We start from the raw sequence: 18,237 nt of genomic DNA, 5'->3' as shown, positions 1-18,237 counted from the left end.
TCTAAAATCTAGAGATAACTGGGACCAACACAGCCACATTATCATAAGAACAATGGGATCAGGGGAGTGGCATGATGTGATTCGTATTTCTTCATAATTGCTCTGGCTGCAGTGTGGACAAAGGATTGGAGGGAACCAAAGGACAAGTGGAGAGTACAGGTAGGAAACAAACAGGTAGGCCAGGCAAGAGATGATGCCAACAATGGAGTGGAGTGCAGGAGATAGGCAGAAGTGGAGAGATCCAAGAGCTATGAGGATGATAGAGCGCCAGGACTCAGTGATGCATCGGAGCTGGAAGTGTAGTGGAGGTGTGACATTGTACCCTAGGTCCTGGCTTCCCATTCCAGTGGAGGGTGTTGCCATTCACAGAGACTAGTGAAATCAGACCAATCTGGACCTGATCCCAGCTCTACCAAATACTAGTTGGATGAATTTGTGCAATCTCCTCGACCTCTCCAGTTGTTAAAATTACATTAAAAAAACATATAAAGTGCTTGGACCATTCCTGACACAAGGTAAGTACTCATAAATATCAGCTATCACTACTATTTCTATTCCTGCTGCTAGACAACAACATAGTTATCAAGGGTAAACACTTCCAAACTATCCATGAAAAACTATGTGATGGAAATGACCCACAGCATTTACAGAGGAAACAGAGATATGGTCAGATATAAATCCCAAGTCTCGGAGTGCTAAGGACGAAAGGAAAGAACACGTGAAGTATATTACTAAATTATTTTTTTCTAAAGTGAGTGTATGAAGTGTTTGAATAAAATTATAAGTGCTATATAAAGTAGGACTATATCAACCAGTATAAGTGGGTGTCTTTTGGGGACACATTTCACAATGAGTAATGGAAAAACATGACTCTGGCCTAACATCCCCAACCCTGACCTCTAAGAATCACTAACCAAGAGGCACTGGGGAGAAGCATTCAGATCTGGGGGTTTGCCAAGCAGCAGGATAACTGTGCCACAGCATGGACAGTTGCTCAAGAGAGATGGCCAAAGGCTTCCTGAACACATATCTCCCAGTAAATGAAACAGCCAGAAAGTGAGGGAGATCAAAGCTGCTGTGACTCCCTTTTACTTCAGCTTTAATAGAAGAGCATTACCTCCAGGTCCTGTGACCCTGGAAGGATTAACTGCTGAAAATGAACTTAAACTCTCCATTCATCCACTGGACTGATATGACCCCAGAAGGGGCACTGAAGGCTTACTCAGTCCATCCATCATTCACGTGCCCTCTGCTGTCACCTCCTCATTCCAAATAACAAAAGAATCAGGACAATCATGTAAGTGCCTAAGAGCCCACAGGATCACGTGAGTCAGAGGATAAGGGACTCAGGCTTACTGGATTCAGAGGTCCAAGGGGTGGCTTCTGGAAAAGGAGTGGCAAGGTAATTGGCCCCCCATGATGACTTAGACTTTCCTTACCCTGATGGATCAACAGCCATGGTACCAAAGATAGACTCTGACTCAGCAACATTATTCCCACCTCTTTGCCACCTACGTAAAGACCACAATGTTTGGCACATATAGATGCTGACTGAATGATTGTTGAAGCAATAGCAAAAAGAGAAGCTAAAAATAATGTTACCATTTTCAAGCTATCAACATATCTTTCAGGCCTTTAGTCATTCAAAACTTGCTTACTGGGGACCTATCGTGATTCAGGCATTGTTTCACTACGCTAGGTAGTGGAGTTTTACTAGAGGCAATGAGGCAAGGTCTTTCACTCAAGGAATTCACATGTCCAATTAGGGAGACACTGAGCCCAAGCAGTGGGTGCCATGATAGAGCTCTAACAAAGGTTGCCACAGGGTGCCAGGCTCCTTACGTAGGTGATCAATTGACCAGAGAGGATTATGGCCATTCATTCACCAAATAGTTGCTGTGTGCCTACCACGTGCCAGGAACTGCCTGGAACCTGAGGATTCAGTGGGGATCGAAAATAGACAAGAACAGGCCCTCACAGAGGATGAGATCTCAGACTTTGTAGTTGCAAAGATCTGGGCTCAAATTTCACCTCCACTCTTTAGTGGCCAGGTTATCTTGGGCAGATGAGATAACCTCACCAAGCCTGTTTCTTTATCTAAGTGGGAATAATAATGGTACCACCTCTCACCTTATTATGAGAACTCAATGAGAAAATGCATATGCTTGTCACCATTCTTGACACATAGTAGGTGCTCAAATGCTTTTTTATTTTAATTGTCTTTGTGTGTGTGTGTGTGTGTAATTAGAACCAAGAATTTTTCTTTACCCGGGCCTTAGCAAGTTGACCTGAAACAAAATGTCAGGGTAGAGAGTTCTAGAGAGTGTGAGAACAAGATTCGGGACAAGGTGTGTGCATGTGACCCAGCAATTGGGCTCCTGGGTTCTCACCACTATGAACGGAACGTTCTGTACCCACAGGTGCACTTCCATTTGACTCACTGGTGAGATTTCTCTAGGGTAACAATTTTTAAAATTATTTTTAGTCATAGCCAAAAAAATATCAGAATCCACATCTTAGTATCTGCTTAAAAAATAAGAGTTTTTTTTTCACCTAGAAAGCCAGATGTGTTTTTCCACATGATACACATAGGGTAACCAGTTTTTCAGAGAGACAAATCAGGACACACCTGATAGTGTTCCCATACCACACCAACAACAAAAAAAATTATATGTATACATAATATATAATAAATTATTATACACATATTATTACTAAATTAACATAAAATATGAAAAATAGGTATAATATGAAATTATATATTATTCTATATTGTTTGCCATTCTGTTATATAAATACTATTATTTAAAACAAAACAATAATAGGACTAGTTAACAGTGTGAATTACTAGTAATTGATGGTGAGACTAACTAAAAAAAAATGTGTAAGAAAAATATAACAGTATTTTCATAGTGTTTCTTCTGATACAGCAATTTATTTTAACTTGTCGTTGGATACTTAAATTTTATAGGCTACGTTATTGTGTATTCTTAAGATATATAAATAAATGTAAGGCTTTTTAAAAAAGAGAACATAGCTACAACAGGACTAATTGAACTGTTATCAATATTTAACCAAAATTAACAATGACATGCTTCCTTCTGTCCCATGATATAGTAGGATATTTTATTCTTTCTGTTTCTTTTTCCAATAACACTTCTGTGGACTGCCTATGGCTTTCAGTACTTCCTTCTTTTCTTTATGTAGAAATAAGCTAAATACAGTCAAATTCACTTTGACCTGCAACTCTGCTCCTACCCTGCTCAAGTTCCTCTGATTCCTGGTGTCAGTCCAATGTGGTAACGTCAAACTTAATATGCACAACAAATGCATTTGAACTTGGAATCCTTACAATATTACTTGTTAACAACTACATGGTTTTAGATTTGTAGGAATTCATCTCCAGCTGTGCAAAAATGTCCACTCGCCTTGTATTTACAGGCTCATTTTGGTAGACCAGTTGTTTATCAATCAGGTCCTTTGCATCTATAAATTCATCATTTGGCTATCACGTCTAAAATGTCTATCATTTTTAAACACTACAAAGCACACTAGATGTCATCATAAGTTAAATATCTTCTCAGGGAAAATGGTTTTAAAGCAGAAAGGTAATTTGAGCTTGTAGAATAAAAATTGAATTCCAAATAAGTTGTAGTTTTAGTAAAGATGTTAGGAAAATCTGGTTTAACTTGGCTGCCCTTTAGTGGTAAGATTTTTTTTAAGTTCTGAAGTAGTCTTACTTCCCCAAAATGAATCATTTTTTAAAAACTACGTGAGTTTTTATCACAACCAACACAAAGCATCAAACAATCCAGATGCAGTCAATTGATTCTCTTCTAGGCTCCTTACGGCCTCTTCAAAGATCATGTTGTTTTGAAGAAACAGTTTATAAATTTAAGTTTTACTGTAATCCTTTTCTCTGTTCTCATCCTCAATGCCTTTTCCACATTAGAGGACATTCTTCTCCCATACTTTGAAAATATGATTTTACTGCAGTTCAGCATTTTAACATCTTTACAATGGCCAGCATCAATGATAGCAAACTTATAGGCACAAGTCTAAGGATATTTCCTTCAATTTCTATAAAGTCAAAAATCTCATTAAGTGCTTCTCCATATTTTGAGGAAACTGAAAATTGACCAACATCTTTCATTCTGAAAGCCTCAATATCACAGGTAAGCAAATCATACTCCTTCTTAGCAGCGTTGTATGCAAGGTGTGCAGGACATTTAGCAGATAAGACCTTTTCATTTTGTTTGAGAAGTTTATAGACTAAATGGAATTTGCCAAAATTTACATTTGCACTGTTTCCTGAATGCATAGAGATGAGCAAAGTCTAGTTTCTATTTGGATATCAACAATCTTAATGATGTTTTCTGCAGTTTCATTAAAATCTTCATAGAAATCAAGAAGACGATTTGAAACTCCAGTTTTGAAATCAAAGCACCTAAGAACTGGGGACAACACAATTTTTGATGCTGTGATTCGATTCACCACTTGATATACTATGGAAAACGTGATGGTTGGTAACATCTGACAGAATCAGCTCTACACTGCAGATGCACATTTGTTATTAAAATGTCCTCTTGTGTTCACCCAAACATTTCAGTTGCAATCTCTGAATAAGAAAATGTAACTTTACTAAGTTTCATAGATAATCAAGAGAATGATGAATAATGCGTGTTAGTGCGGTATGCCCAAGCTAATTCAGTGACCACTATTCTTGACTGAGAATTTGGTGTCTTTGGGGGAGATGAAAAAATTTGATTGATTTAAAAGCTAAACTTGGGAGATTCAATCTCTGTATGTGCTTTCAATTCCCCTTCTCTACCATTCCCAGTCACAAATTCTTTTCTGCACAGTGTGTAGATTGTCCTCTTTGGATCATTTACCTGCTTTAATCCAGTTGTATCTGTCCTTCCATCAATCATAAAAAAGAACACAGTTGTTTAGTCTTCTTTTTCAGTGATATCTGGGTCATGCTGGTGGTGGGATTTTCATTGTCCTTGTTTTCATTATCTAAACTCTTAGCAAACATGGTCACAATATTCACAATGTGAAAACTTTAGCACTTGATACAAAGCATGACAGTTAATCCACAGGCAAAGCCAAAGATGAGCTGTTAATGCTCATGATTACAGTGCACTTAAATTACACACTTAAAGTTGCAACAAGGGATGATCCATTACTGAGAACTAGCCATCATGGTTGCCAACACAACTGTCTGGGGAAGAAAACGACAATAGTGACTGTGGAAGGTGGATAATCTATGCTTATCCATTTGACACTAAATCAATGTTGCTTTCAGCTTCTATATTTTGGCCCACTCTAAGGGTTTTGTACTTTCTCCACCAATCTTCCATATTCATCACCAAAAACCAGGACCTTGCACATCCTAACAGCGGTTTTCTGGGAAGCAAGACTTTTAGTGCTAAAACCACACCAGTCCCCGGCAAAGTAGGACAGTTGGTCACCCTATAAGCTATTAGTCCTACCAGGAGTACCTGGGAGCTGCCTCTGCCTGAAGAGATTTAATGGTGTCACCAGAGCATGTTACCACACCACTGAACAGTGGAATCTCTCTCTCAGCTTCGGACTCCAAGATGAAAGTAACTCCTGCCCCTTAAGGTTTTAAAATACTCCTCCCATCATCCCAGCTCTGAGAATGCATGCAGCCCCCTGAACACAGAAGAAGAGGCTTGACTTAGGGAGACAGAGAGCTACAATCTCTCGCAACCTGTCTTTTTAACTGGAATGTCAGACAGTGCATTTTGAGGAAAAAGAAAGCTCCCCACAAAAGCAATCATTAAAATCTTAGTAACCAAAGACTGTATCTTGAGCAACATTTAGCAAAATCTTTCTGAAATTAATCATTGGAGTCCTCTTATAGAAAATGAACATGCTATGTCATACAGATTAGGAGTTTTCCGTGGTTTTTTTGCTTGCATATCCAAGAATTTTGAAAACTACATACCTCCTCGCATATATTTAAGTTGACATACAAAAATTATATACACCAATATGTAATTTCTGGTATATTGTAAATAATGACATTTTAAAATAAAACTGTTACATTATCCAATGAAATATATCATAACCATTTGCTATCCACTATCATTCATTTTAAAAATATGAGGAAGGTTGTTTTTAGTATTTGGAAATTTAACATCCTTCCTTGTTCTATTTTAATTCATATTTCTATTCTGCTTCTCCACAACAAAAAATTTATCCTAATATATTTTATGGTTGAAAGTCTTAAAAGTCTTTAATGGTTAAAACTATTTGATCACTTCATCATACCTGTAATGAAAATATGTGTGTTAATTGAAATTTTAAAATTTGTTTTATTTCCTGTGACCTAAGGTGTTAAATGTTTTAAAATTTTTTGGATTGCATTATCATCATGATGATTGTTAATAACAAAGTAAATATTTTTATAAATATTGATTATAATAAAACATAAATTTATATCAGGACTACATGTCCTAGTCAGGTGAGTAATGATCAAACTTTTCCTGCATATAGGTTTGGCCCCTAGCCCATAATTTTATTTTTTGCTAATGAGTTAAAAATAATTTAAACATTTTATAAGATGAAACAAGGATTGATTATAACTGGAATAAATATTTAATAATATGATTTGATAATATAGGTTTTTAACCACCAATTCTGCAAAAGAAATCACATAAAAGTTTTATCTATGTGTTTTAGCTAATGTATCCTGAAAAAGCTTCCTGTTACACTTAAAAGAATTAATATCACTCCCCTATATCATTATTCAGAGATGACTAGCTTCCCCGCTGTAAAGGAATAAGTAGTACTTCTTTGAAAATAGCTGAAAAAAAGTTTACATTTAAATGTCTTAAGAAATCTATTTTAAGCATTCAACATTTTTTTGTGTGTGTGTGAGGAGATCAGCCCTGTGCTAACATCTGCCAATCCTCCTCATTTTTTGCTGAGGAAGACTGGCCCTGGGCTAACATCTGTGCCCATCTTCCTCCACTTTATATGGGACGCCACCACAGCACGGCTTGCCAAGCAGTGCGTCAGTGCGCACCCGGGATCCGAACTGGCGAACCCTAGGCTGTCGCAGCGGAGTGCGAGCACTTAACCGCTTGCGCCACCGGGCTGGCCCCTCAACATTTTTTATTGATGGTCTCTGCTTTACTTTTACAAGACTGTCTCTCAATAGTTAGGGAATAAAAGAGGGAAAATTATTAAGCAAAATTGTCCCCTCTCCCACCACCTCACTCTACCATATATCTGAATCAGAACTTCCCAACACAGGGAATACCCCCCTCCACCTTTAACAGAAACAAGAGTAAAACCATGAAGGACAGGAAGCCTAGGGGTTCATGGTGCCTTCAGTACCCATCAAAGGAAGCCCTCTTACTGCTTGGCACCTAGAAATATTTACATCTCGGGACAATATGCCCATAATAAGATGTAAAACGGATGAAGAATATGAAGAGCTGTTGTGAACACAGGTCTACTCTCTAGGAAAGAATATCTAATGAGGAGAGTTCAAGATCTGGAAATTGATTTTCTTAAAACTGCACATTACATACCCTAAAAAAATTTTTTTGCACACCCCAGAGTTGCACATACTCAAGTTTGAAAACCATTGAATAGGAGAGTTTGGTTTTGCCGTAAGTCATATGTAGATTGCCATCTGAGCACTGTCATTACTAGCTGTGTGACTTTAGGCAGGCTGTTTAGTCTTCCTGAGTCTCAAACTTCTTGTGAGTAAAATAAGGATAATGGACATATATCATGAAGTTATAGTGACAATTAAGTAAGATAATATATGTGAAGCAACTAGTACACTACCTAGCTAACACAATGGTAGGTCCTCAATAAACAATTTTTACCATCATCAGTTTGATTTTTGGTACAGAAGTTACGATTATTATAACAAAACTGAGTCTATTTTGCTAAAGGCCATAATGGCTTAAAATTTCACTGGTTGATGATGAGATTCCAGTTAATGACTGGAATCAGAATCTGTTGTATAACCATTTGATATAATTTTTATTGCAGAGAACGGTTTAGTCATTCTCAGTAATCCCGTTGAAGTCTTTGTAAAATCCCTTGTTCAAAAATCCCTTTAGGGTTCTGCTTCATTATTATAATCAAGGTTCTAGTGCTTGTGGATCATACAGTTGGGTAAGTAGAATGCTTTACAAAAATGTTTCCTTAATGAGGTACAGACCACAGGTCATTCTTTTAGCCTATGAGTTTTGGTGGCAGGTAGACTAGGGTCTAGGTCTAAGGACCATCCTGGTTGCCATTTTTATCAGCTAGGATACTTGAGTGATTCAGCTGTTTCCTAATTTGTAAAAAGGGAATAATAACACTAACTTTTCACAGTTAGTAAGGAAGAGACATGTAAAGACTCCAACAAAATACCTGATATGTAGTAGGTGCTCAACAGATGGAAGTTAGTATTATTAAAGAAGGCAAAAAAGAAAAAAATTAAATTATCATGTAAGGCAGAAGTTAAATACCATGCAAAGCAATCAAGGGGCTGTGACGATTCAAAGAAGAGAGAAGGACAACTTTTAGTTCTGGAAAGCGGTGATGGGGGACAGCTGCCTGAAAGAGGTGGCATTTGAGATTGCCCTCAAAGGACTGGTTGGATTTAGACGAGTGAGATGGGAAGAAGGGACATTCATGGTAACGGGGCTGGGATGAGAAATGGGCAGAGGTGGGAGATTAGAGGGACAGGTTCAAGGCATGAATAATTTAATGTGTATAGGTAGAGGATAATGAGAGACGCAGGTACTGCCTTGTCTGGTTATAGCCCCACCTCAAACCTCAGGTGGTAAAATTGGAAAGGGAGTTTGGAGCCATAGTACGAAGAACCTTGCATGCTCGACTTAGGAGCAGCGGGTGAGAGGCTGGAACGGGTACTGACTCAGAAATCTCAGGCTGAGTGCAGGCCCTTCCCTGCAACACGGAGGGGAGAAGGAACTGGTTTTATATTCCTTACTCTTTCATCATAGCTCCTGGGTTGGATCGTGTAAGGATATATTTCAAAATACTATCTGGGGAATATGCTTAGGCCAGCATTTCTCAAATCATCTTTTGGGTACACTGAAAACTCTTAAAATTAACACAAACATACCACACAACAGTCCACGGTGGTCACACAAATTTGGGAAACACCAATACTGTGTCCCTCTTTGCAAGTTACTATGTGAATTAACATATTAAAGATCCTCAGGAATCCTGAAGCAAATAAATCGTTTCCTAATTTAATCCAGTGTTTTCCATATTGTTTACAGCACAGCATACCGTCTTCACAGCACATTTATTAATAGCTTGTGGAACAGTGTTCTGCAGAACCTAGTTTGGGAAATGTATCTTAGGCAAGACCTAGTTAGGCATCTGAATTATGATTTTGGCTAGGGATTTGGGGAGCAGGGAGAAGTGGGGTGGGCTGCCGAGAGAATAGCTCATGGTGTGTAAACCAGGCTGCTGGACCCAAGAGTCACATAGAGAAGCTTCACGTAGAAAATTAATGAGCAGATAAAAGAATTTGATCCTCCTAAAATCTTGCAATAGTGAATAACACTTTCTTCTTTAAACTCTAAATCTTTTAAGTTTTTAAACTAACTCTTCGCATTCTGTTTGCTAGCTCCATTAAGAGCCAGAACTCCAGGCTGCTTTCTGCTAGTTTTGAAAGACAATTCTGCAGCCTGCCCAAAACTGGGTGTGAAATGGTTAAACAGGATCCAGGATCTCTGCAGCAGTTGCTCCTGGCATCTCTGACTTCTTCCCAATAGCAGAGGCCTTTTCAGTTCAGATTAGAGTACCCACATTCCTTCCCACCAAACATCCAGAGGCTATAAAACAAGTCTTCCCAACTCCCATCACTCTGCCTTCCCCTCCTTCTGCTTGGCAGCCTGTGGAAAAACTCGCAGGCAGCAGTTAAAAAGCATTTAGAGAGAAACAAGAAATTGGCAAAGGACAAAAATAGAGAGAGACACCCCTTTTGAGTAATGTGTAACTAGTAATAGGACTTTTCAAATAGTCTTAGAAGATAGCAACTTCTCTAAACTGCAACTGATAAAATTTCAGTACTTAAAATCCAAACTTTGAGCCTCTGCAGATAACAGAGACTGAAAATTCTCTGTCGATAGTATCAGGTCCTTGATATAAAAACAATGTAAGCCATAAACAAGAGCATGTGTGGAACCTAGCCCAGCAAACTATATCAGAACAACGACAAGTCTCCTGAATACCCTGGACAAGGATTTCAATAATTCCTACCATGGAGGACTTTCAAGTTAGTTATTTGACCCACAACAGATAGTATATATAGTTTGTTGTAGATAATTATGCTTGATTGATTTTAATATAAGGCAAACTATACATAGCTAATTCGTATGTAAATTTAGTCATTCTGAATTAATGTTGTCTTCTATGTTTATGAAGTCTATAGTTAAATAATCCTTTTCAATAAGTGTATTGATTATATCTACAGTAAGTAGACTTTTACTGACAATTGCATACAAGATTTTGATTTTTAGAATGAAAGACCAGACAAACAACATGCCTTGAGATTGGCCACCTTAGCCAGGCTTACTCTTATCTAATATGCCACAGATGACCTGCTATATTTATTGGTGGTATGGTTTTCTCCAAATACCTATGACTATGTATTACCTTTAGATACTCCAAAACTTAGTGCTAGCCGTGCTTTAACGAAATGAAACGCTGAAGGTAGCATCATGGGTTTCTTGCATTAATGCATTAATGTTCTGATCCAAAGAGCATTAAGGCCTTACCATTTCCTTCTATTGTGTGGAAATGTGTATCACAAGACTGGTTTTGACTCTGAAAAATGGCACTGCTGTGGGGTGCCCACTCTCCCTCTGAAAAGTGGGACTAGTGATACATAGTAGTAACTTTTCTGCCAACCCATCAGAGCTGATGGCAACATAATAAAATTTCATCAAGATCCAGAAAAACATTTTATGGACATGAAGTATTAGGAGGTCCAAGTAGGAAATAGTACCACCAACCACTACTCAAGGGTCTCATTGTGCTGTTGACCACATGATGCAAATTTCATCTTAGAGAAGAAAGGTCAGAAATAATAAGAGAATTGCCCAGAGGCACATGACAATTCAGGGGCATGGTGGCAAGAAAAAAGCTCTCCCTGCCTCTCACCTGCCCCTCTCCCAATTCACTGTGCTCCCCTTACAGCCAGACTTCTCATATAGTATTTTCTTTCTGGATAATTCACTTTGCTCAGAGAATGCGGGGAGAATACATTCACCACAATCGAAGCAGCATTTATGAGGAGTGATGGCCCACTCTTGCTCCTGAAGGCTTCTACTGATTGTGGGCAGAGAAAAAAAAACTGGGACCAAGACACACACGCTCTGAATGTCCTGTGCTGAGGGGAGGAAGACTCCAGATAAACTCCAAACTATAGCCCCTTGGTTTCTTTCCTTTCTGCCTCCTGTTGGAGAAATGAGAAATGCTGGCCAGCTCCATTGAAAGGTGTCTTTCCTTTAGCCCTTACATAGCAGCGATGTCTAAAGGAGAAAGAGGTACTGGAAAGAAGGCTTGCTGCCGTGGAGGTACATCAGATGCATCTGAAAAAGGAAGGGAACTTTCTTACTGTAAGACTTTCCTCCCACCCCGGGAAAATTTGAATACACTCCCATAGGGGCTTACCCGACGTTCTCCTCTATCCACTCCTGTTAAGAGTCACTATATCAGGGAGACACTATTTCTGATGATGTTGCGCATATCCCTCAGCTGTGCTGAGTCAACAAAAACAGAACAAGAACCACTGCTATGGGGATTCTTCACTCAACCTCAACCAAGCTGAACTTTTTGCCAAAGAAAACAGCTAAAGCTCTGCTGGGAAGGCTGTGACTAATTAAAACATCTGAGGAGTGTCCAAGGTCAGGAGCGTCTAAACCAGACCATAGAGGATATTGAGGGATCTGGTCACCAGGTGGAGGAAGGGCTGGGAGAATACAGAGCAATAAATTGGCAACAAGGTTAGCAACACCGGGTGGTTAGGGTCCCATCATGGAATCAAATTCAAGGCAATGGTCAGAGTCAGGACAGGTAAGGGGAAGACATGGTTGAGAGTCTGGGCTAGAGTAGAGTTGAGCAGAGCAGAACCAGGGAGCTGAGGGCCAGCAGAAAGGAGCATCAAATAGATAAAAATGCCTGGCTGCCTCCGTGGAGAGTCTCCTGCTTGATGAGGCCCTTCTGCTTCTCTGACAATATGTGGGCTGGAACACTTTCATGCTTTGGGAGCAGATCTGCTAACAGGTATTACCCACGGGCCTCAGGTGCCTCTCAGCATCCTTAAGAATACCATTTTACTTACGGAAAGGAAGGTACACTTTTCTACTGTTTGGTTTTGGTCTTCTATATGAAATAATTCAAAAATACGTGTTGTTAAGGGCTTATTTTTACAGGTTTTCCCTATGTTGGATTTAATCCCACGTTTAGAGAAGTGTGACTTGTTGATATGGAGATTGTGTGCATGTCCCCAACTCCACATTAGCATCTTCCTGTGAACTCAAAGGCTAAAAAAGTCTAAGCCACTCATTTTCTTCCTATCCCCTAACCCTGCAAACAGAACACCTTACGTACTCTTTAGCTTTGTGCAGATGTAAATGATGGCAAGACAAAATGCCTATTTAACAAGAACCTCCAGACTAGTGAGACAGCCACCACAAACGGCTGATGGCTGGTGCTTAACTGTTGTGATATGTCTAAGGAGTGGCAGGATTCAAGAAGGAATGTTTTGGCTCATGTTTTGCAATGTTACTATTGCAAGAACCACTGCCGTGTTGTGCTAGATGTCTTGGTTCCAATTTATATTTCACTCTATGAGGCAGATTTAAGATAGAAGAACTGCTGACCCAATGCTTCTTGATGTCTTATCAAGCCACACTGGATTTGGACCATCGCTTCTGGGACTCCATCTATGTCTTTGAACTCACTTCATCGAATGAACTAAATCTGGATCTCCTAAATCTCTCCAAAAGGAGAAAGTAAAATCCATTTTACTTTCAAATCAGCAGGGGTCAAAACTTTGGTCAGAGAAGGCAGAGAAAAATGTGTAAGATTAGACCAAGTGGTAACGGGTGTTTGGGCAAGATTTCTGCCATATGTCTCTGGCCTCTGTCTTGAACTGCAGCAATAAGCCCCATCAGTGTCCTTAATTATAACAGATAAATCAGTGAATTCCTGCAAACATGAAGAAACTAGCCCTCTCACTTCCTTTACAGAACAAAATGTGTTTCTTCATGAAATTATCAAGCTATTACTTAAATTCAGTGTTAATTGTAATTAATTCACTATGAAGTAACTTGGTAGATAAAATTATTTCTTCTTCTCACTACAATGAATAATTATTAAAATAAAATGCAGTAAATGTATTGTAGCCTATCAACAGAAAGATGCCATTTGTTTTATACTGGGATTATCAATTTCCAAATAATTGGAATAGAACAAAATGTGTACAAAAATTGTGATGAATATAATTTGGCCTTTTTGATTATGTAAAATGTACTTTGGAATTGTTATTATAAACATTCATTGAACTGGGGTTGGGTTGAAGTGCCAATTGTATAGGAAGTGTTCTTGATTTCAATTTGTTCTAATACTACAAATGAAGAATAACAGTTAAATATCTAGAAATAAAACATATCAACTTGGTTTACAATGGCACCTAAGTGACAGCCCCAACACGTCTCTCAAATACCTCTAAGATGCCTGATAAATATTAAAAAAAGATCAAATCTCACATTACCACCTAAAACCAGGACTCACAATCATGCTATTGCAAAAGTATTGGAAGTATTTTCACTAATAACAAAGCTGATGAAATGCAATTTACAAAACAATCAGTGTCCCATGCTTACTTTGCTGCTGAAAACGTAGCAAACTTGTCCATATGAAAGAAGGTAGGAAGATGCTTTATGATTTTTCTGACTCTAACTCTAGTCTGAAATGGCAAATTCTGGACTAATGAGAAAATTAGGCAGCAAAATCCAGGGATAGAAGATTGAGGGGTTGGGACACGGTGGGTAAAGTCACGGGGCAGATTATCAGAATAGCAGCTGGTTAGATACAGTCCACACAGTAGCTACATAATGCTCTGTAGACACACAGTCACAATTTATGAGAATCCCCAAGATTTTTAGATTGTAAGCACCAAAGGGCAGGGATTTTGTTTCTTGTTCACTGTGACATCCCCAGCATCTAATAGAGTATTGGAAACACAGAACGTGCTCAAAAATAGTTATTAAATTAGTGGAAGAGAAAGAGAAAGAAAGAGAGAAAGAAAGGAAGGAGGGAGGGAAGGAAGGAAGGAAGGAAGAAAGGAAGGACCTGCTTACATCCAACAGTAAGAGTCTAACACCTCTTGGGAAGATATTTGATCTAAAATATTTTCTCACAATTAGAAATAACTTTGAAGTAAAAACCTTATTCTGGGGAAATTATTTTGAGACAAGCTTCTACTATATCTATGCAATGGCACATCTAACAAGTGGTGTGGTGCTAGCTACACACCCACACAACACATTATAAACTTATATTTAAAAATAAGCCTATATACTTTAGAGAACCTCTGCCCTATGCCATATTATCCTACTAGGATTCTTGGATCTAATCAAAATATAATCAGTAGGTAAGGATATTCCAACCTGGTTCCTCCATGCCTCTCTCCTCTTTTCAGGGATATTCTCATCAGGAATAAACTGAAACCTCCCTGGCTCCTCCCCACCTCACTCCAACTGCAACCCAATTTTAAGGGGAGAAATTCAAGAATCCAAGAATACCATTTCAAGCTTTGTGCCATTCATCCCAGAGAGACCAAATAAAGGCACTTGCCGTTAATGTGAGGGCCTCTGTAACCAAAACGACGTAAATGAACCTCTACTATAATAAGGCCAGGGCTATTATTTCATAAGAAGTAGAGTCAAAATTGTGTGAAAGAAGGTGAATGGAAAAGTACAATTAGTTCTCTCCATGGTGGGGTATGACTGCTCTTGGGTAATTTCAGAGAAATTAGCCCTGGTTATTGCTGCTAGAGAGAGACTGGGGTGGCATTGTCTCTAGGCATAGTGAGCAAACCTAGCACCTCTCCCAACCCCAACCCCACTCCCCATCCATATTTGGCTGAGATGGAGGCTGAGTTCAGCCACCGCCCCCTTCAGAGCCAGCAGAAACCCACAGGGAAGATTCTACTGACTCCAGCTGAAGCCTGAGGTGGTGGAGTGTGTAGGACACAAGAGGGATTGGGGCTTGGACTCCTTTCACCTGTGGGGAGGTACAGTGTGCCCAGAGGAAGAAAGAGGGCCTTACAGAGAGTATTCTTCAGGTAGGAAGACCGTGTGGAAGAATGGGGAGATAGAGCTAGGGAATGACAGACAACTCAATGAGGCTTAGCACTTAGCTAAGCCCTCAGCTCACCCTGCCTCAGCCATCTCTGTATGTTATAAGGGAGAAAGTCAACTAAATAAACTCACAGCTCTTGGTCCTGCGCTCTGTAATGCTTTGGGACACATGGCTAAACCTTTCATTCACATTTCAGTGTGTGAGTTTGGTCTGGGATCATAAAAAAGGCAATATTCAGGACTCCTTCTCAGCCATCTCCTGAAGACTCCATACCTCATCCTTACAGTTTCCCAGCATCACCGTCTCTCAGGTGGAGAGTTAGTTGATTGGTGAGTCTCTCTGTCTAGTCAGGCACAAACGTCAGGCCGGGTCCATTGGTAACCCTTCCCCATGAAAGAGAGGAAGAGGCGTTTCCTGCAAGACACAAAGGAAGCTCCCAGCAACTTTCCAACGCAGCTTCCTGTGCCACTTTACTACAAATAAGAGACGGATGAAATAGGGTAGCTAACTAACCCTTCTTGCATCTTAGGACTTAGTCTTTAACTACTATTGTTCAAGGAAAGAAGTTTGGATGGTCAAATGTGGGAGATTAAAACTAGCCACAAAGAGTTTCAACTTCTCACATCAAAACGTAGGGCATTTTCCTACTCCTTAAATCTGGATTGGCCTTGTGACCAGCTTTGGCCAATAGGATGTGGCAGAAACAACACTCTGCAAAGTTTGAGTCCAAGCCTCCAGAGGCCTTACAGCTGCCACTCCTCCCCTCCCAGAATGTGATGCCATGTGAACAAGCCCAAGGTAGCCCCTTTGAAGACCAGAAACCACATGGAGAGAGAGGCCCTGGAAATTCTCTGCCACTCCTCACGTAACATGGTGGAGTTTAATTGCCTTCCCCTTGAAAATGGGTTGGCCTTACTGACTCCCTTTTAACGAATATAATGCAGTGAAAGTGACTTTGCGTGACTTCTGAGGTTAGGCTAGAAAACGCAATTCAACAACCACTGAGCTCACTCTCTCAGACACACATCTTAGGAGCCCTGAGTTGACATGTGAAAAGTCTGGCTACCCTGAAGCCACCATGCTGGAGAGAACACATGGAGAGGCCACATGGAAATAGAGTGAGATGCTTGAGGAGCTCCAGCTGTTTGAGTATGCTGAGCATCAACCGGCAACATGTGAGTGAGTGAGCCTTCACATGATGCCAGCCCCCAGACTTCAAGTCACTCTAGGCTGGTGCCCAGAAGAGCAGAGATGAGCTGTTTCTGCCAATCTCTGCCTAAACTGCAAATTTGTGAGCAGAATAAATGTTATTTTAAGCCAGTAAGTTTTGGGATGATGTGTTAGCTAACATAGATAAGAGATACGCTATTGCATTTTCTTAATCTGGTTTGTCATAACTTGGTGAGTTCTGGTTAAGGATATACGTAAGCAGCATGGGTCAGTGAAGAAGAAGCAGCTCAGAACAAGAAGCTAGAATTAAGAGGGATGAAGACTGGAGATATCTACTTCAGCTGTTGCAGCATCATGAGGGGTCCAACCCATGATGCTTAAAGGTCAGGGGAACTCAAGTGAAGGGGAAAGGAGAGGGAACAATCCAGCAAGTATAAGGAAACGTTTTTAGGTAGGCAGGCAGAGATCACATGGTACCCATTCACTTGTGGGACCTCATCAGAGCTAGGGGAATGGAGAAAACAGTTCTCCATCCCAGAGAAGGGACTTTCCTTCCTGTCTTATGACCTAGTTGAAGAGACAAAAGTAACACACATGAAACCTTTAGAGGGATAATTACATGCTCAATTACTTGGACTATGCATTTAGAGAACAGAAAGTTTCACAGTGTTAAACATGAAAATTACCTTCACACAACACTATTCATATTAATTCACCTATCACTAGCTAACCTTGCATTAGGTGCAAAGAGCTGGATTGAAGATGGGTCATAGACGCATTCTATGGCTAGAAAATGATACCAATCTATTTCCTAGAAATGAATGAAAAGGATTTATGAAAATAAACCACCACTCTTCTGAAAGAGAAAGGTTTAGACTGCAGTAGTTTGAATGTAAGAGTGAAATTTCTCAGTCAGCCCCAAATCATCATCTTCCCTCCCAGCAGTGGTTTTTGGAAATCCATTGTATACTCTTTTTTCTTCATAGACTATTTGCTCAAGCATCAGCATCATATTTTTGTATAGATAAAATGGAACCACTAACCTTGAGAAAATCTTGTGTTCTAATCAGCAGGATGGAAAACAATGGAATTGAAACCATAAATACTGAGCATTTGTTAGGGTAAAAGGGTAATTTATTTTGTATCTGTGACTATCTGGAACAATCTCATATTCTCACTGTGAGATGTTACTACAGACTTTCCACCCATTTGCCAAGAAGAATATGGAGAAAGAGAGCAGTGTCAGAGAACTGTGTTCAAAATAACTATCTGTTGCTATTGGTAACTAAGACTTGGAGTAGATTGAACTATAGGAATCTATGGCCCTTTTTTGATTTTCAGAGGGTTGAAACTTTTAGAAAAGGGACTTAGTTTATTTTTGGGTTTTTATGGTTCAAATATTTCTCAGAAGGTCAGTAGGCCTTGGGAAGGTTTATATCCCATATTTAGATTACTAAAAGCTATGTTTTAAATAAGACCATTTGGGACTTACTCAAAATTGAACTAAAAAAAATAAGTAAGTAGGATTTCAACTGCCAACCCAACCACATGTGTGTCCCCATTGAAGGGCATCATCAAGATCCTCTCACTTCGTGACAGCTATTGCTCATACTCCATAGACCTTTCCAGCGTCCTCTTACAACTCGTTTGGTTTTCTTTCTCTCAAATTCCTCATGAAGG

Source organism: Ceratotherium simum, chromosome 36, assembly GCF_057802395.1.
Source record: "Ceratotherium simum simum isolate JZ-2026a chromosome 36, ASM5780239v1, whole genome shotgun sequence".
In the NCBI taxonomy this organism is placed as follows: domain Eukaryota; kingdom Metazoa; phylum Chordata; class Mammalia; order Perissodactyla; family Rhinocerotidae; genus Ceratotherium; species Ceratotherium simum.
This window is presented reverse-complemented; position numbering follows the sequence as displayed.